Source organism: Lepidochelys kempii, chromosome 14 (assembly GCF_965140285.1).
Source record: "Lepidochelys kempii isolate rLepKem1 chromosome 14, rLepKem1.hap1, whole genome shotgun sequence".
NCBI lineage: Eukaryota > Metazoa > Chordata > Testudines > Cheloniidae > Lepidochelys > Lepidochelys kempii.
The window spans coordinates 38,034,302-38,055,271 of record NC_136393.1 but is presented as its reverse complement, the minus strand read 5'-3'; the positions used below and the strand labels follow the sequence as shown (position 1 = coordinate 38,055,271).

The following is a 20,970-nucleotide window of genomic DNA, read 5'->3' as shown; positions in this document are numbered from 1 at the left end:
AATGTTTGGGTAGACAGTGTTGTCAGTATTTTCTCATTTATTGGGCATGCCCGTATGTCATCTCCTTGATGGGGTTTTCCAAGCAATGGGTGAAGTAACATCTTGTATTGGCCCAATTTCTGTTGTTGAGAGAGACAAATTTCCAAGCTTACACAGAGCTCTTCTTCGGGTCTGGGAAAGGTGTTCAGAATGTCACAGCTAAATACAATTTTCAGAGTGGTAGCCGTATTAGTCTGTATCAGCACGTTTTAAATTTTCATCCAGATTTGGGATAAAAACCAATTTCAAAATATTGGAATTTCCTCTACAATGAAAATTCCAACCAGCTCTAATTAGGGCTGGGACTTCCAAAGATGCCAAAGGGACATAGGTGAACAAATTCTATTGAAACTCTCTCAGGTTCCTTTGGTAAACCCAGCCTACGTCTTTACACTCCTTTGAAATCCCCAGCCTTAATAAGTAAAACACTTTCCAAAAGGTAGGGGGATACAAAGGTAAAAGTTAAAGTTTATTTACACTCTGATGATAAGACTGGTCTAGATACAAATATACAAAAATACAAATAAGTCAGGCATCAAGGGCAAGATATGTAAAGGTCTTTAGGAACCTAGTGGGATTCTTAAAAGCATCTAGGCATCTATCACCCATTAAAATGAACAGTTCCTATCATCAGTTATGTTTTGAGCACTATCAGTTAGCCAGTTTTTAATCAATTTACTATTGTTTTTGTGTTGTGTTTTTTTTAAATAGTGTGATGTAACCCTGAATCAAACCTTTAGAAAAATGCAAGTTTATTACATAAACACCATTGCCTTTATCAATCAGAAATGTCACAGTTAAATTAAGTTCATTTGATAAAAAACATTCTGTGAAAACATATTGATCACCATTAATTGAACTTCTTTCTCCCTTGTAATTCCTTTTTGTTGAAAAATGACCATTTTCAAAAATTAAAATTTTTGTAAAGAACTGTTGACTTAGTGAATTTTTGTTTTCTTTTTTTCATTAATTTTTTCATTTCAATTTTTGACAACATGTAAACGGAAAGCTTTATCAAAAACGTTATTGACTTATTTCCATTTACCAACATGTAGGACCCCCAAACTTAGAACCCTTAAAAAGGGAAATAAGTTTGATTTTTTGAAATTCTTCACTAATTAAAAAAAAAAAATCCACCATCGTTGTTCATCATTCTGTATTTCCTGCATGTTGTTCTTTAGTCTACTGTTTAATAATTTTTCAGCTATTGAATCAGGAAACAGACACAATGTTGTGTGAGCTGGCCAACCAGTTATAGATCACAGATAATGAAAACTCTGGAGTTGCTACAAATTTAAACTTAGAACAAACTTCTGAGTGCAGATTCAGTGTCACTAAGGTCTTGATCCTGCACAAGCTTTATGCACAAGCTTTCTTTCCTAGTGTGAGTAGTCCCATTAGAATCAACTGGATGACTCAAAAAAATATAATTTAGCACTTGAGTAAGGATCTCAGGATGGGGGCTGTCAAGGTTCCTTCCCCACTCTGAACTCTAGGGTACAGATGTGGGGACCTGCATGAAAACCTCCTAAGCTTACTTTTACCAGCTTAGGTTAAAACTTCCACAAGGTACAAATTAATTTTACCCTTTGCCCTTGGATTTCGACTGCCACCACCAAACTTTATCTGGGTTTCTGAAAGAACAAAGTTTGGACACGTCTTTCCCCCCAAACTCCTCCCAACCCTTGCACCCCACTTCCTGGGGAAGGTTTGGTAAAAATCCTCACCAATTTGCATAGGTGACCACAGACCCAAACCCTTGGATCTTAGAACAATGAAAAAGCATTCAGTTTCCTTACAAGAAGACTTTTAATAGAAGTAAAAAAAAAAAAAAATCATCTCTGTAAAATCAGGATTTTGAATACCTTACAGGGTAATTAGATTCAAAACATAGAGAATCCCTCTAGGCAAAACCTTAAGTTACAAAAAAGACACACAGACAGGAATATTCATTCTTTTCAGCACAGCTATTTTCTCAGCCATTTAAAGAAATCATAATCTAACACATACCTAGCTAGATTATTTACTAAGTTCTAAGACTCCATTCCTGTTCTGTCTCTGGCAAAAGCATCACACAGACAGACACAGACCCTTTGTTTTTCTCCCTCCTCCCAGCTTTTGAAAGTATCTTGTCTCCTCATTGGTCATTTTGGTCAGGTGCCAGCAAGGTTACCTTTAGCTTCTTAACCTTTTACAGGTGAGAGGATTTTTCCTCTGGCCAGGAGGGATTTTAAAGGGGTTTACCCTTCCCTTTATATTTATGACAGGGGCCTAAATGTGAATTGCTAAAAGTAATGTCCACATAGGGCCTGATCGAAAGGCCATTTAATTCAGTTGAAAGATGTTCATTGATGTCAATGGGCTGTTGATGAAATCTCTCGATAGATTTTAAGGGACAGATTTTCAAAAGTATTTGTAGCTATCACTGAAATCAATGGGATTTTGTGCCTCATCTGCTGAAGTGCTTTGGAAAAGCCCACTAAACAACTATCTGCATCTTTAGACACCTAAATATCTTCGAAAATATGCCCCTTAGGAGCTCATGTCCGGTAGATTTTCAATAAAAATTAAGCTCCTAGAAGCTAGATCTTTAATCATATTTAGAGGCCTATCTGAATCTTTAGGTGCCTAAATTCCTTTGCAAATCTGGCCCTTAGGCACTTCTGAACATTTTACTCAAATACAAAAGTTGTCAATGTAAAACTGGAACCAGGATTAAAAGAACAACAACAAGGACAGTTACTACCAAAGGGAACATGAGCACAGGCTGAGAATCAGACCCAGTAACATCTAAGCCATTCAAAAACAACTTCATGGCCCACTGAATACCTTCCATAAAGCCTTCTTCACCTCTTTGTTTCTCAGACTGCCAAAGAAGAGGTTTAACAGCGGAGTTACAATAGTATTCAAAGTGTTGACAGTCTTGTTCATGTCCAAGGCATTCTGTCTGGAAGGCCTGACATACAGGAAGATGGTGGAGCTGTACCATATAATCACAAGAGTGAGAGGGGAAGAGCAAGTGGAAAAGGCCTTTTGCTGGCCTTGGGCTGACGCGATTCTCAGTATGGTGGAGAGGGTGTAAATGTAGGAGACCAGAGTTATTGAACATAATCCCAGGATGACGATGATCGAGATGATAAAAGCTGCCATCTCAGTCACGTAGGTGTCTGGGCAGGAGAGAATGATGAAGGAATCTATGCTGTAGGAGAAACAAGTAACAACATTAGTGCCACAGAAGGACAACTTAACTCTCAGAGATTCTGGGATAGAAATAGCCAGGAAACTACACACCCAGGAGCCAAGGGCCAGCTGAGCAGACAAGGTGCTGTTCATGATGGTGCTATAGTGCAATGGGTAGCAAATAGCCAGATAGCAGTCATAGGCCATGGCAGAGAAGAGGAAATATTCTGTGCCGCCCAGGGAGAAAATGAAGTCCATCTGCAGGATGCAGCTACTAAAGGGGACGGTTCTGCTTTTCCCCAGGAAAATCGCAGTGATCTTGGGAACACAGGCTGTGCTGTATCATATCTCCAGCAAGGAGAGGTGGGAAAGGAAGAAGTACATGCGGGTGCGGAGTTGATAGCTGGCCCTCACTAGGACTAGGATGGCAACATTTGCTGCAACTGTCAGGACATACATCATGGCAAACACCACAAAGAGAGAGATCTGCAAATACTGACTACCGGGGAAGCCCAGAAGGATAAATTCTTATATCTTGGACTGGTTTTCCTTCTCTATTCCAGTCACAGGCTCCATCTGTCAAGACACAAGAGACCATAATTCAGGAGAAGCTTTGTTACATGGATTGTTAGACATCACAAGTACAGTTTTCATTGGTGCCTGTCAAGATTCCTTCTTCACTCTGAACTCCAGGGTACAGCTGTGGGGACCTGCATGAAAGACCCCTAAGCTTATTCTTACCAGCTTAGGTTAAAAACTTCCATAACGTGCAAACTTTGCCTTGTCCTTGAACCCTATGCTGCCACCACCAAGCGTGTTACACAAAGAACAGAGAAAGAGCCCACTTGGAGACGTCTTCCCCCAAAATATCTCCCCAAGCCCTACACCCCCTTTCCTGGGGAAGGCTTGATAAAAATCCTCATTAATTTGTACAGGTGAACACAGAGCCAAACCCTTGGAACTTAAGAACAATGAAAAAGCAATCAGGTTCTTAAAAGAAGAATTTTAATGAAAGAAAAGGTAAAAGAATCACCTCTGTAAAATCAGGATGGTAAATACCTTACAGGGTAATCAGATTCAAAATATAGAGAATCCCTCTAGGCAAAACCTTAAGTTACAAAAAGACACAAAAACAGGAATATACATTACATCCAGCACAGCCTATTTTACCAGCCATTAAACAAAAGGAAATCTGACGCATTTCTAGCTAGAGTACTGACTAACTTTTTACAGGAGTTCTGAGCTGCATTCCTGATCTGTTCCCAGCAAAAGCATCACACAGACAGACAGACAGACCCTTTGTTCCTCCCCCTCCAGCTTTGAAAGTATCTTGTCTCCTCATTGGTCATTTTGGTCAGGTGCCAGCGAGGTTATCTTAACTTCTTAGCCCTTTACAGGTGAAACGGTTTTGCCTCTGTCCAAGAGGGATTTTATAGCACTGTATACAGAAAGGTGGTTACCCTTCCCTTTATATTTATGACAGTGCCTACATGATATAGAAGCCTAAATCCCATTACAAAATCATGTAAGTTGCTTAGGAGCCTAAGAGCTAGAGTTTCAAAAGTGTTTAGATGTCAACGGTGCTGACTGACAAAAATGCTTAAGCAGGTTAGGCACCTAACCTGGTTAGGGGTTTTTGAAAATCCCACTCAGCATCTATCTGAAGCTTTAGACATCTTCATACTTTTGAAAATCTGGCTCTGCAAGATTAAAGCTCTTTTGAAAATTGGATGTAGTCGCTCAAGTCACCCAGGGCCAGATTTTAAATGGTATTTAGGCATGTAGTGGGATTTTCAAAAACACCAAGGCACCTAAACTGATTGAGTTCATTGATTCATAGATTCCAAAGCCAGAAGGGACCATTGTGATCATCTAGTCTGACTTTCTGTATAACACAGGACATAGATCTTCTCCAAAATAATTTGTAGAGCAGATCTTTTAGAGAAACATCCAATCTTGATTGAAAAATTCTCAGTGATGGAGAATCCACCATGACTGTTAGTAAATTGCTCCAAAAGTTAATTACTCTCACCGTACGCCTTATTTCCAGTCTGATTTTGCCTAGCTTAAACTTCCAGCCATTGTATGGTGTTATCCCTTTCTATGCTAGACTGAAGAGACCATGAAGGAATTTATAGACTGTGGTTTATTCATCCATTAACCTTCTTTTTGTTAAGCTAAATAGATTGAGCTCCTTGGGTCTGTCACTATAAGGCGTGCTTCCTAAACTTTTAATCATTCTCATGGCTCTTCTCTGAACCCTCTCCAATTGATCAACATCCTTTTTGAATTGTTGACACGAGAACTGGACATAGTCTTTTTCCTGTTTATGCATCCAAGAGTTGCATTAGTCCTTTTGGCACAGCATCACACTGGGAGCTCATGTTCAGCTGATTATCCACCATGACCCGCCAAATCTTTTTCAGAATCACTGTTTCCCACAATAGAGTTCCACATCCTGCAAGTATGTCCTACATGCTTTGTTCCTAGATGTAGACATTCACATTTAGCCATAGTAAAATCACATTGTTTGCTTGCACCCAGCTTACCAAGCGATCCAGATCCCTCTGTAACCCTGTCCTCTTCATTATTAACTACTTCCTCATTTTTGTGTCATTTGCAAACTTTATCAGTGATGAGTTTATGTCATCTTCCATGTCATGAAAAAATGTTTAATAGCGTTAGGATATGAACAGAACCCTCTTGGACCCCACTGGAAACATACCTGTTCCAAGACAATTCCCTTTAACAATTACATTTTGAGACCTAACCGTGAGCCAGCTTTTAGTCCATGTATTGTGTGCCATGTTATTTTTGTATCCTTCTAGTTGTTTAGTCAAAATGTCATGCAGCACCAAGTCAAATGCCATAGAGAAGTCTATTATATCAGCACTATTGCCTTTATCAATCACAATTGTAATGTCATCAAAAATGATACCAAGTTAGTTTGACAGGATCTATTTACCATAAACCCATGTTAAATGACATTAATTATATTACTTTATTTCTTTATTAATTGAGTCCCTTATCAGTGTAACGATGCTGGTTCTGGCGGGACCCAACGGAGAGTGCCCATTCAGGACAAATTGCTTCAAGCAGGGCAGTTACAGCCCAAGGCTGGGGTTTCTGTGCACACCAAGGAAACCAAATTAGCCAGACAGAGAAGACTTCGGCTAACCACAAGTCACACAAGCAATTCCCTTAGACACCCCAGTTTCCCAGTATCACCACCAGTGCCACATGTTATGAGGACAAATGGTGCTGAAAACCAAGACCCCAGTAAAGGGAAAAAGCTTCTCTCCATCCCAAAGGACCAAGCCCCAGACCCAGGTCAATATACAAATCAGATCTGACCCACAAATCACTCTGTTGCCAATCCTTTAGATCTAAAATCTAAAGGTTTATTCATAAAAGGAAAACGATATAGATGAAAGCTACAATTGGTTCAATGGAATCAATGACATACAGTGATGGCAAAGTTCTTGGTTCAGGCTTGCAGCAGTGAGAGAATAAACTGCAGGTTCAAATCAAGTCTCTGGAGTACATCCACAGCTGGGATGGGTCTTTCAGTCCTTGGTTCAGAGCTTCAGTGTGCAGCAAAGTTCCTCCAGACGTAAGAAGCAGAATTGAAGACCAGATGGAGGAGCTGCAGCAGCTTTTTATAGTCTCTTGTCATTTGGCCTCCGCTTTCTTTGTCCTCAAGACAAGCTGCCCAGCACATGGCATAGAAAAACCTCAGCGTTCTGTCCATAGGCAGGGTCCCTGCATACCTTGCTGACTCAAAGGGTGAAAACCAACGCACCGAATCAGTTCTCCATCTCTACCCCAGTCTTGATTTCTGTAGGTCACAAGAGATACCCATGGAGTTAAACAGTTAAAATACATTACTGGATGTTCCTTGAATGTTCAAGTCAGAATCCTAATGCCTGAACAATTATTACCACCTCCCCTATCTCCCGAAGCCTCAATCAGCTACTACTTGCAACTAGAGTTTGTCAAGAAACAGGGCAAGGGAAGGGAAGGGGATCCTGATCATTTCATCATTTTTCCCATTGACATTGGAAATGTTGATGGCACTTTTGATCTACTAAGTGTTCATTCAATCTTCAGCCAGTGCTATTCCTTGTCAAAAGTCCCTCCATGCTCTTAGCTGGGATTTTCAAAGGAGTTTAAGAGAGTTTGGTACCCAATACCCATTGAACTCCATTAGGTTATGGACACACAGCATGTAGAATTTCCCTTGATTCTGGATGTCCATATTTAAGGGATGGTCTTGACTTGCACTCTGGAGAATCACTGATATGCAAATCCCATTTTAACAGATCTACGGAATTTAGCATGAAGAAGAATAGGAAGAAAAATATCCCAGTTTCCCTGAAAATTTCCTTTCTTCTAATATTAAGGTAAATGGGTCAGTCTTGTCCTCTGCTATTTTCTCCTTCATGAATCTCTGCTGTGCTCTGCGGCAGGCAGGACTTGTCTTTGTTCCTCAAAGGCTCTACGATGAACATTTTACATTGGTATATTCCAAGGCAGAGAATCCTAATCTCTAGTTCCAGCACAACATTGCCAAACTTGAACTCCTAATCTTTTCTCCTAGATCCTCCCTCATTTTCCATTCTCCAGCTCATTTCAGAACTCAGCTACCCTTCCCAATACACACCTTTGGAACATTGGGGTTATTTATGTGTCTTCTTCTGAGTCCAGGACCATGATTTTTGTCTTTGGTGAAGATTTTCAGAGGCAAAGTGGGCAATTCTGTGGCCCAACTCCCATTGAAAATCCTTTGACAATCTCCCCCTTTGTATTGAACATTAAAACTGATTGTACATTTTGCCCAGGATCAAATTCTAACAATCAAGGAACAGACGTCATGACTAGGCTTGGAAGGATTAGATTTGTATTGGTGAATGTTGGTTAATGTCGATTTCACCACACACACGCAAACTGATGAAAATGTATTTTCATCGATAATACTCAAAATTTACAGATAGGCAAAGTAAGAAAAATACTGCGGGAGAACTTATTAGAGTCAAAATCCAGTGACTTAGACTTTGGAATTTGGCTTACAAATGGATTAGTGAATGAATAGTTAAAACAGGTATGATCTGTTGAATTAAGGATATTTACTTTCTATAGTTTAACACGTGATGTTGACAATTTGTGTTTTAATGGTTTATAGAGCTTTCACTTTTTGAATCTCAGTGTTAACTATCATTTGTCTGACAGTCTCCCACGCCCCACCCCCATAATTTTGTACAACTATGAACACTGAAATAAATAAATAGTGGAGAAAATGCTTAAAAATAAACAGTGACAGTACCCATCAAAATTATAAATAATAAAAATAAAATGCTGCCAAGCCTATCCATGACATATTAACATACAAGTGAGAACAGAACAAGAATTTCATACAGAATTATGTACCAGACAGTGCTTAATTGACAATGCTCATTAAGTATAACCCCTAGCTTTTGTGCAATGCTTTTCATCAGTAGATCTCAACACATTTTACAGCCGGAGTCCGGGTCATTGTCCCCATTTTACAAAAGAAGAAATTATAAACCAAAATAAATGTATCTGATTTTGCAGTGCTGGACCTTAGAGGCACATTCCATGCTCAGCTGAGACGGAAATAAGACTTTGCCCTGAAGGATAAACGGTTGATTATTACTGTGCAATGGGATTTTCAAAGGAGTTCAAAACAATTAAAAATTCAAATCTCATTGTGATTCAGTGGAATGTAAATGCCTGATTCCCACAGACTCTTTTAAAAATCGCACCCATAATGATTATCCTCCTTATGCTAATCTGAACTAGTCTGGCAAAGATAATAATACCTTGTACTTATAAACCTCTTTACATCTTCAAATCACTGTCCAGTCATAAGCTATTTTATTCTACAACAGGTTGAAAAGAACTGCCTTTGTAGCCATAACTTCAGTGTTGTTTGGAATGGGCCCAATGCCCCTCTGTAGTAAATAATTAATCATTATCAATCCTCTGCCATCTGAGGAGAAATTGGGGCAGAGGGGTAAAGGATCTTGCTTAGGGATGCATCGGAAGTCAGGGGAAAAGCCCGGAACAGAGACCAGGATCTCCTGCCTTCTAATACCCTAAACTTCATAGTTACAGAGGGCCTGATCCAATGACAGAGGAAGTCAAAGTTATTCTATTGATTCACTCTAGTAGACTTGGGAAGAAATTCATGGTGCTTTTTCACCTGTAGATTTCAAACCATTTTACCAAGGTGGGTGAATGGTATTATTTCATTTATTTACAGATGGGGAAACTGAGGCACAGAGAGTTAATCTGACTTTCACACAGTAAATGAGTGACAGAGCTGGGACAAACTCCAACTCCTTATTTCCCATCTACCAGACCAGGCTACAGCTGAGAGTTCAAAAGCTGCCTAAGGGATTATGGGGCAAATTCTTAAAGGCTTTTAGGTGCGTAGTGGGATTTTTCAAAGCAGCTAGGTGTCTAATACCCATTGCAATCAAGGATTTTTAGGTGCCGGGATGCTTCTAAAAATCTCATTAGGTGCCTAAAAACCTTTAAAAATCTGGTTTTTAAACAAAGAAATACCCGTGAAAATTAATGAGGAGTGGGCATCCATGTGGCATTTGTAACTATGAAAACCTAAAGTCTACCTCTAAGAGAAATATCCAATCCATTTTTACATTCTTATCTATGCGACTCAATAAATTACAGCAGCAGTGAGTTCCACAGATCTATCATATAGTTATTTTCTCTTCTGCATTCAAGAGTTGAAAAAGATGAGTGAAATTTAGAAAGTGAGAAAGTAAGTGAGAGAGAAGGAAGTATGTTACAGATGAACCAGTTACTCACTGGGAAACCTATTCCTTCCAACCAGATATGGCCCACTAGGTCACATTACCAAGTATACAAAAAATAGGTCTTAATACAAGTGGTTTAAAGTATATTTCTGGGATCCTCTCCCTCTCTCTCTCTCTCTCTCTCTAGTGGACCTAACTTATTAGCTTTTGCTGACAGAACTAGCCAGAACAGACTCCCTTCACACATTATATTCTCTCCTTAGAATGAGGCGTTCTTGGATTCTGAGGAAAAAAATGCATTGCGAGCCATATTTTTTCCTCCAGCTATAAATCAAACATTTAAAGGTTTCATACACAAAATCCTCCTACTTATTGCATAAATTTCTATATTGATTAGAATCTCATTGCATTACCATTTTGTCATCACCCTGCTGTCTTTTTCCCTTACCTGCTTTGTTTATGTATGCAACTCAACAGGTCCAAGAAAGAAGACGAATTTATGTTCCTCAGAAGTGCTCTTGGGATTTGGTCTCAACAGAATTTCACTGTCTTCTCAAGAATGTGCCAAACCCCTGGCTTAGTAAGGACGGTGTCCTTGTTTAAAGAAGAGCACTGGAAGTCAGGAGACCTTGGTTCTGTGTCTCCATTGACTTGCTGAAGGACCACTGTGAAATTGTTTAAGTTCTTTGTTCCTCAGTTTCTCCGTTTGTAAAAGACAAAAGGCCAGATTTCTCAAGGTATTTAGATGCCTATTGAAATTTCCAGAAGCACCTCGGAACCTACAACTCATTGATTTCTGTGGATGTTGGGTGCTTATGTCCTTTTAATAATCTCACTAGGTGACTAAATACTTTTTAAAATCTGGCCCTAAGTGGCTGCCCAAAGTTAGGCAACTACGTCCACATTTAGACAACCTAATAGGTGATCTAAGATACAGACGTATAAAGCACCAGAGGCTGAAAACATTCAGACGTCTGAAGATAGGCAGATAGGCACCTAGTGGGAATTTCAGAAGTACCTACGCAGGTTAAGCACATAACTCCAATTGAATTCAATGGGGTTTAGGGGCCTAGGCCTTTGAAAATCCCACTAGACACTAATAACCTTTGAAAATCTGGTTCTAAGACACTTTGGTGCTTTTGAAATATTTGCCTCTAGTCTACACAAAAAGTTGTACTGACATAATGAAAGGTGTGATTTTATACCAATTTAGCTAAAAGAGTGCAACTTTGTGTGTGGATATTATATTGGTTTAAACCTCACGTATACCAATTTTCAGGTGCAAATTGAACTGATATAACCAGTTTTCAACCTAAGAGTCCACAAAGGCACAAAAGTGGCAGTGGCCTAACTAAACATATTGAAGTTAAGTTGCTGTGTCTTCTATGTATAGACAAGCCCTAGGGCCAAATTTTTAAAAGTATTTAGGCACCTAGTGGAATTTTCAAACCTTCTAGTTGCCTAACATCCATTGAAATCAATGTTTTAGATACCAAGGTGCCTAAATACCTGTCATAAATATAAAGGGAAGGGTAAACCCCTTTAAAATCCCTCCTGGCCAGAGGAAAACTCCTCTCACCTGTAAAGGGTTAAGAAGCTAAAGGTAACCTCGCTGGCACCTGACCAAAATGACCAATGAGGAGACAAGATACTTTCAAAAGTTGGGAGGAGGGAGAGAAAAAAAGGGTCTCTGTGTCTGTCTATATGCTGTTTTTGCTGGGGATAGACCAGGAATGGAATCTTAGAACTTTTAGTAAGTAATCTAGCTAGGTATGTGTTAGATTATGATTTCTTTAAATGGCTGAGAAAAGAATTGTGCTGAATAGAATAACTATTTCTGTCTGTGTATCTTTTTTGTAACTTAAGGTTTTGCCTAGAGGGATTCTCTATGTTTTGAATCTAATTACCCTGTAAGGTATCTACCATCCTGATTTTACAGAGGGGATTTCTTTACTTCTATTTACTCCTATTTCTATTAAAAGTCTTCTTGGAAGAAAACTGAATGTTTTTTATTGCCCTCAGATCCAAGGGTTTGGGTCTGTGGTCACCTATGCAAATTGGTGAGGTTTTTTATCCAACATTTCCCTGGAAAGTGGGGGTGCAAGTGTTGGGAGGATTGTTCATTGTTCTTAAGATCCAAGGGTCTGGGTCTCTAGTCACCTAGGCAAATTGGTGAGGCTTTTTACCAAACCTTGTCCGGGAAGTGGGGTGCAAGGTTTTGGGAAGAGTTTGGGGGGAAAGACGTTTCCAAACAGCTTTTCCCCAGTAACCAGTATTTGTTTGGTGGTGGTAGCAGCCAATCCAAGGACAAAGGGTGGAATATTTTGTACCTTGGGGAAGTTTTTGACCTAAGCTGGTAAAGAGAAGCTTAAGAGGTTTTCATGCAGGTCCCCACATCAGTACCCTAGCGTTCAGAGTGGGGAAGGAACCTTGACAATACCTCAACTAATCTGGTGCTAAATCACTTTTGAAAATAGGATGGACAGTTAAATTTTCAAGTGCAGCTAATTGACTAAAGAGCCAATGAGACTTAAGCTCCTAAGTCACCTAGGTGCTTTAGGAAATTTTACCCTAAGGCTCCCTAGTGTGCTTGAATGTAATATAGTTTGAATTCTAGGGACTTCAATGGAAGTTAGACACCAAAGTGCTTTTGAAGATCCTGCTAGGCACCTGTTTGTCTCTTTAGCACCTTTATACCTTTGAGGAGCTCAGCCCTAGTGCTTAGCTATCCAGTTCCACCAGGTTGTCATTGTGCTCATGAAATCCTGAACTGCTCAGAGCATTTGCCATCCACATGGGTGTGAAAATTACTGAGCAATGTCAGGCATCATCCCGGTAAATACAATGGGAATTTGCTGGGCTAAGGACTGAATAAAATTTAAGTCAGGGGTAAAATAATTGCTGAAATTATGCACCTGATCTCCCTTCCCCTTCCAGAGATTTAGGCTGGGATTTTCAAAGGCGACTAAGGGAGTTAGGTTTCCAACTCCAATTTAAATTAATGAGATTTGGGCACCTAAATTCCTTTAGGCACATTTGAAAATACCAGTCCACTTTGGCATGGACTTAATTGAGGCAGGACTGGCCCCTAAAGCAGAAGCTACTCCCCATAATAGTGCAATGCATGTGAGAAGAGAATCAGGATCTGTGACTTTATGGCCCTCAACTCCGTGAGAGATTCATGATAACATCGCTAGGCTTGGCAACATGGACACCCCATTCTAAATGATGGGTCAGAGCTCCTAAATGTAAATGAGCTGCAAAGATGAGAGCACATGTGTTGGTGGCTAGAACACAGAAATTGTGACTTGTTCCAGTTCAGAGCCGGTGGGCAGATTCCGTACGCCTTAGGGTGAAAATCATGCTGTGCAGAGAAGCACTTACCTTACACCTAACCCTCACAGGATCACTTAAGGAGGTCTTCAGTAGTGCACTGACTGAATTTGATTCCTCATCTCAGCATGGGACACAGGACCAAAGACATAGGTTGATAAAAATCTACAGCTGATATAGTGAGTTGATGATCTGTATCATATGAATTAGTAAGTCTTTGCTCACATTGTGGTGGAAAAATATCAACATTGCATTTGTTACCAGTTTGCACCCTGTTGTTGGAGTCTAAGGAAAGCATCTGTAACAGTGACCAGTGCCTGGTGTTGGAAGAGTCCTACACATGGGTCTAGTCTGGTGAAGAAATGTGGACAGGCCAGGGTAATACTTATGCTAAGCTCACTGGCTTCAGCCAACTCTTTGCTTGACATGAGTGTTGCTTGCGAAATTCGTCCGTGTTGAGAGACTTCTTTAAAGAATGCTTACAGCGGCTGGGTAAGACAAGGGTGTTTTGTACTGTGTTGAAGGACATAGATAAAAGGAAGTTAATCAGTAGAATACATAAAAGGTATTGCCAAAAAGTCCCTGTATTGTGAAAAACAGAAAAGTCCCTATATTTGAGTGGTACGATCCAAGTAAATAAACCAATTGGAAAAGGGACACGATGACATAAAAGTAGCCTGGACAGACAACGTTTTGTAAACTGAAGCCTGCACATGTATATACTATGGGTTAGGTAAGACACAATGCTTAATGTTGATTGGATGGTCAGATAACGTGTAAAGGTATAAATATGCTAGAGTGTAAGGGAATAGTCAGACCCCCATAGGAGAAATCGAGAGCGACTAAGCCCCCAAGAGAAGGTAATTGGGCAATACCTTTTTCTGTATATCTGTCATTCATTGCTTTTATGGTAATTGTAACGTGCAGGGCCTTGCTTTTGGTTCAAAGAAAGGTTTGAATGAATAAACCTGATTGTCTCAGTCTCGAGTGTATGGTAATCCTCACCAAATGCTCGTCCTTCAGAAAGAGCTGTAAGAGGCCACATGCAGAAGCAGTTATGGGAACAGTCTGCCCATACTGGAAGTTTCTTCTGTTAGTACAAGCAAATGTGAACAAGAACAAATGTAATGCATGATAGCAACTGTGAGCTGAACAGAAAGTTCAGCCACCCATGGGATCATAAACTGTTCCTCAGAAAGTACCTCATGTGTGACTTTTTCATATGACCTCAGAAAGGACGTAAACATTCTGTGGAGAACTAATCATAAGGGAGTTTGCAAATCTACAAAATAACTCTTCCTCTCCCAAAGACCTTGTATTTTCCATCAATATCTGAAGCAACCACCTAACCTGATCTGAGGTTAGAAAATTATTTTAACTTTGTTAAAGGGTATTATCTAGACCATCCCTGACAGTGTTTGTCTAACCTGCTCTTAAAAATCTCCAAAGATAGAGATTCCACAACTTCCCTAGACAATTTATTCCAGTGCTTTACTACCCTGACAATTCAGAAGTTTTTCCTAATATCCAACCTAAACTGCCTTTGTTGCAATTTAAGCCCCTTACTTCTTGTTCTATCTTCACAGGTTAATGAGAACAATTTACCTCCCTCCTCCTTGTAACAACCTTTCATGTACTTGAAAACTGTTATCACGTCCCCCCTCAGTCTTCTTGTCTCCAGACTAAACAAGCTCTTTCCCTCGCCCCCTCCCCCGAGTCTTCCCTCATAGGTCATGTTTTCTAGACCTTTAATCATTTTTGTTGTTCTTCTCTGGACTTTCTCCAATTTGTCCACATCTTTCCTGAAATGTGGTGCCCAGAATTGGACACAATACGCCAGTTGAGGCCTAATCAGGGCGGAATAGAGCAGAAGAATTACTTCTTGTGTCTTCAAAAAGAAAAGGAGTACTTGTGGCACCTTAGAGACTAACCAATTTATTTGAGCATGAGCTTTCGTGAGCTACAGCTCACTTCATCGGATGCATGCCATGGAAACTGCAGCAGACTTTATTTATACACAGAGAATATGAAAAAATACCTCCTCCCACCCCACTGTCCTGCTGGTAATAGCTTATCTAAAGTGATCATCAGGTGGGCCATTTCCAGCACAAATCCAGGTTTTCTCACCCTCCACCCCCTCACACAAATTCACTCTCCTGCTGGTGATAGCCCATCCAAAGTGACAACTCTTTACACAATGTGCATGATAATAAAGTTGGGCCATTTCCTGCACAAATCCAGGTTCTCTCACCCCCCTCCCAAAAACCACACACACAAACTCACTATCCTGCTGGTAATAGCTCATCCAAAGTGACCATTCTCCCTACAATGTGCATAATTAAGGTGGGCCATTTCCAGCACAAATCCAGGTTTTCTCACATCCCCCCACCCCACCCCCATACACACACAAACTCACTCTCCTGCTGGTAATAGCTCATCCAAACTGACCACTCTCCAAGTTTAAATCCAAGTTAAACCAGAACATCGGGGGTGGGTAGGAAAAAACAAGAGGAAATAGGCTACCTTGCATAATGACTTAGCCACTCCGAGTCTCTATTTAAGCCTAAATTAATAGTATCCAATTTGCAAATGAATTCCAATTCAGCAGTTTCTCGCTGGAGTCTGGATTTGAAGTTTTTTTGTTTTAAGATAGCGACCTTCATGTCTGTGATTGCGTGACCAGAGAGATTGAAGTGTTCTCCGACTGGTTTATGAATGTTATAATTCTTGACATCTGATTTGTGTCCATTTATTCTTTTACGTAGAGACTGTCCAGTTTGACCAATGTACATGGCAGAGGGGCATTGCTGGCACATGATGGCATATATCACATTGGTGGATGTGCAGGTATACGAGCCTCTGATAGTGTGGCTGATGTTATTAGGCCCTGTGATGGTGTCCCCTGAATAGATATGTGGGCACAATTGGCAACGGCTTTGTTGCAAGGATAAGTTCCTGGGTTAGTGGTTCTGTTGTGTGGTATGTGGTTGTTGGTGAGTATTTGCTTCAGGTTGGGGGGCTGTCTGTAGGCAAGGACTGGCCTGTCTCCCAAGATTTGTGAGAGTGTTGGGTCATCCTTCAGGATAGGTTGTAGATCCTTAATAATGCGTTGGAGGGGTTTTAGTTGGGGGCTGAAGGTGACGGCTAGTGGCGTTCTGTTATTTTCTTTGTTAGGCCTGTCCTGTAGTAGGTGACTTCTGGGAACTCTTCTGGCTCTATCAATCTGTTTCTTTACTTCAGCAGGTGGGTATTGTAGTTGTAAGAAAGCTTGACAGAGATCTTGTAGGTGTTTGTCTCTGTCTGAGGGGTTGGAGGAAATGCGGTTGTATCGCAGAGCTTGGCTGTAGACGATGGATCGTGTGGTGTGTCTTGCTTACAACACTCCTGTTAATACATCCCAGAATGATATTTGCTCTTTGTTTTGAAACAGTGTTACGCTACTGACTCATGTTTAGCTTGTGACCCACTATGGCCCCAAGATCCCTTTCCACAGTACTCCTCCCTGGGCAGTCATTTCCCATTGTGTATATGGGCAACTGATTGTTTCTTCCTAAGTGAAGTACTTTGCATTTGTCCTCATGGAATTTAATCCTATTTACTTCAGACCATTTCTCCAGTTTGTCCAGATCATTTTGAACTTTAATCGTATCCTATCTATCTAATCAATCATCATCTTAGTGTCCAACTTGATTCTGAGTGCTTACAGTTCACTACCTTACAAACGAGGTATTTTTTTAAAGGAATTTCATATTTTTAACATAATTTACTGTGAAAGGCATACAGTTCCCTGCAAGCCAATAAGGTCTCGTTGGTACAAGGAAAGTCTTGAAAAGAATAACTCTACCATTCAGCTGAGATGAGTCCTTCTTTTTATGGAGAAAATAGAATATCACGGCTGTTTTCTTCATTTTCATCGTGATAAAGGGCAGACAAGTAGATTTTATCAATGAGGTGTTTTAACTGTTCTGGAAATTTGCTCTCTCCATCAGTGGAGACTGAATACAAAGAGCCAGATCCTCAGCTGGTCTAAATAATCATAGCTCCATTGACAGGTCTGCTGAGAGAAATTTGGAGGCCCGGTAAATTATGTTTTCCCCCTCCCCTTTCACCCTAAATAGATGGTTTTGCGGGGGCACTGAGCTCAGGACCTCAGTACAATTGTTCCACCTTCCCTCTCTCATCAGCCCTGTCTATTGATAATTCACACCAGCTGAAGGTTTGCCCAGTGAGAAGATTTGCTGAATGATGAGTTGCAGTAAGTTCCATTGTTTAAAAATGTTTAAAAATTTTACTTATTTTCCTCACTTTACTCATGTGAGTGGAACCCTTGACTTCAAAGGAATCATTCATGTGAGTAAATTTAGGCATTTTTATTTTATATATGTCTATATATGCAAGTTTATTTATGTATTAACTGTTTGCAGAATCAGGGCATTAGATGTTATTCATAGGATGTTATTCATAACAAAATAAATGGCTTATATTGAAGAGGGAGAAAATATAATTGTTGATTGCCCGTGTTGATTAGACTTCGATTCAAAATATTTAAGGCTGGGATTTTCAAAGGTGTCTGTGGGAGTTAGGCACCCAACTCCATTACATTTCATAACTCCTTTCCGATCCTTTGCAAATTCAAATCCAAATAGGGAGGGGGACTAAATTTAGGTTATGAAAAATGAAAAATCAGAACACCCAAAACAAGCCATCAAACAAAAATTCAGAACATTCACTGTAAAAGTCATTGACAGATTTCAAGGTAGGGACAACTTTTTCAAAAGTGGCTTCTAATTCTGAATGCCTCAAATTTGAGACCTCAGCATTAATCCATCTGTGAAGGAAACTTTTGGCCAGCAGTGGGAACCTGATATTTTTTTCTGAAGGTGTTTTAGAAACTCGGCATATTACAGTTTTGCTGTATTTGTGGGGCTTGCAGTCTGTTGTGTGGGAGTGAGGGTACCTGGATTCTGTGCTGAGCTCTATTAGGGATGCGTAGAATAGCTGTTGTATCAAAGGACCAGGAATCAGTACACTTGGGTTCTATTCCCATTCTTTGAGGGGAGTTAGGATCGTGGTTTGAGCAGAGCGGGGGCTGAGAATCAGGGCTCCTGGATTCTATTAACGGTTCTGGTTGAGAAGTATGTTCGAATGACTAAACGGGGAGAAGAATTGCAGACTCCTGGCACAGCTGGTCAAAAATGTTTGAAATTCACAGTTTTGATTAAATCCTTCATCAGAATTTAAAATTCTGATTAAAAAAGGGATGCATTTTTTTATTTTTATTTATTTTTTTCTTTTTTTAGGAAAATTGCTTCCTTTTGTTCTTTGGTCCTCTCTGGCCCTGAGCTTTGCTGTAATTGGCGCATTGCATGACCTTGCACACCTCAGTCTCAATTGGTCAAAGGAGGTTGCAACTGACTCATTTTCAACCACCCAAAATGAATGCTGGTTTATAGATGTAAATGGTTATTTATGCTCCAAAATTGAGTAGCTGTCCTCTGAACTGCAACTTTGTATAACATCCCCATTCCAACCTGGGACTTCAGCAGGCTTAGAACCTGAGACTTTCTGCACAAAAAGAATTAAAGGTCCTCTTGCATTGTAGGAAGGAAATTGACAGGTACAAATCTCATGTGTTCAGTATTGATCTAAGCTTGCTCTCAATGACAAAAATCCTATTGACTTCCTTCCTCGGGAGCAGAAATAGGCCTATACTGAGAACTTTTGAAAAGCTCACCCTATTTAGCAGGGATTTTCAAAAGAGACGATGGGGTTTTGTTCACTTCTAAAGGAATTTCAGATTGTGCTGAATGCCTAACACCCATAGGTCTCATTTGAAAATGATTTGGCTCCTGAATCCTGAAGAATTTACAGGAAAAATGTTGTTTTTTCTGTTGAAATTTTTCAGGGTTTTGTCAAAAGGACAACCCCCACCCCCCACACACACCCAGAAAACAACTTTGTATTTGAAAATTTTCCATTTAAAACAACAAAAGTATCAATTAAAATAAAATCAATCTTGGGCTTTGGATGCTGACCGTGGAAAAAACATGTTTCATTGACAAAAACTAAAAATTGTGTTTTTCAAGGAACACCTGAAAATGGAATTTCTATCCGGAAAGTTTCTTTTTGGTCCAAAAGCTACTTTCCACTGGAAAAAAAGTTTCCACAGGAAAATTTAGGACAAGCTTAAATTGACCCTGTGAGCAGGAAGGCTCCAGAAATGTAATAGCAATAGGATATTTTCAGCCTTAAACCATTATTTCCTGCCTCTTTTAATTATCTGCTCTTTCTGTGCATCAAAATCATCTGTAACCCACAAAGCCACGGTTGTGTTTAATCAGTTTAATTTCATGTCTTCATTTGTTTTGGCAGGTAAAACAGCTGACCGCACTGGAAAAGGGCTATCACACCAGTGTGAAGGAATTTATTCTCCTGGGATTCCCTGGGACCTAATATTTGCAGATCTCGCTCTTTGTGCTCTTCCTTGTCACAGGAAATGTGGCGATCATAGTCCTAGTGGCAACCAGCCATCACCTTCACACCCCAATGTACTTCCTTCTCTGCAATTTCTCCTTCCCACAGGTATGGCAGACCACAGCTTGTATCCCAAAGACGCTTGCCAACCTTGTGTCCCAAAGCAAATCCATCTTCTTCGTGTCCTACGGATGTATTTTGTTTTCTCCCTAGGATGCACAGAGATTTTTCTCTTGGCTGTCATGGTCTACAACTGCCATGTGGCTATATGCTATCCTTTGCTCTACAGCTCCATCCTGAACAGCACCTTGACTGCTCAGCTGGCTGTTGGCTCTTGGTTGTGTGGTTTCCTGGCTATTTGTGTCCCAGCATTTCTGATCACCTGGTTGTCCTTCTGTACCCTAGTGTCATCAATCACTTCTCTGGGGATATAGCACCGTGGATAGTTCTTTCCTGCACAGATACCTACCTTATTGATCCGGTGGCCTTTATCATCTCCTTCATCGTCATCCTGGGCTCCTGTGTCATAACCCTGCTCTCCTACATTTACATCCTCTCCACTGTACTGACAATCCCATCAGATAAGGAATGGAGAAGGGCCTTTTTAACTTGCTCTTCCCATCTCACAGTTGTGATTATCTGGTACGGTTCGACCATTTTCCTACATGTCAGCCCTTCCATGCAGAACTCATTGGAATTGACCAAAATAGTCACCGTCTTGAATACTATTGTCACACCCCTGTTGAACCCTTTCATCTACACACTGAGGAACCCAGAGGTAAAAGAAGCCCTGAGACACGTATTCAGGGAAGCGATGTTTTTCAAAATGTGCTGGAGGTCATTGGCTGTCATAGAAAATGTGGTGAAAGAAAAATGAGTCTGCACATGGAAGATATACCAAAGTTGATAGGGTACTGAAAAAACAACAACAATCGCTGAGGGCCAGAATTCTAAAGGTAATCAGATGCCTAACTCCAATGGAAATCAAAGTGAGTTAGGTGACTAAATACCTTTCACAATCTGGTCCTTAGTGTGTCACATCCTTAAACATTTACAGCCAGATTGTTAAATGTATTTAGGTGCCTAATGGGATTTTCTATGAGTTTTAAGGGCCTAGATACTTTTTAAAACCCCACTAAGCACC

The 20,970-nt window shown here is 40.2% G+C and overlaps 1 protein-coding gene and 2 pseudogenes across 1 annotated transcript in view; 1 reads left to right on the top strand and 2 right to left on the bottom strand.

The window, feature by feature from the left end:
• LOC140898396 (uncharacterized) overlaps window positions 1-20,970 on the bottom strand; it is a 305,360-nt gene that overhangs the window by 104,951 nt on the left and 179,439 nt on the right. The gene's annotated exons all lie outside the window — the stretch shown is intronic.
• LOC140897494 (olfactory receptor 6F1-like) lies at window positions 2,580-3,795 on the bottom strand (annotated as a pseudogene).
• Window positions 12,837-20,764, top strand: LOC140897493 (olfactory receptor 6F1-like; annotated as a pseudogene).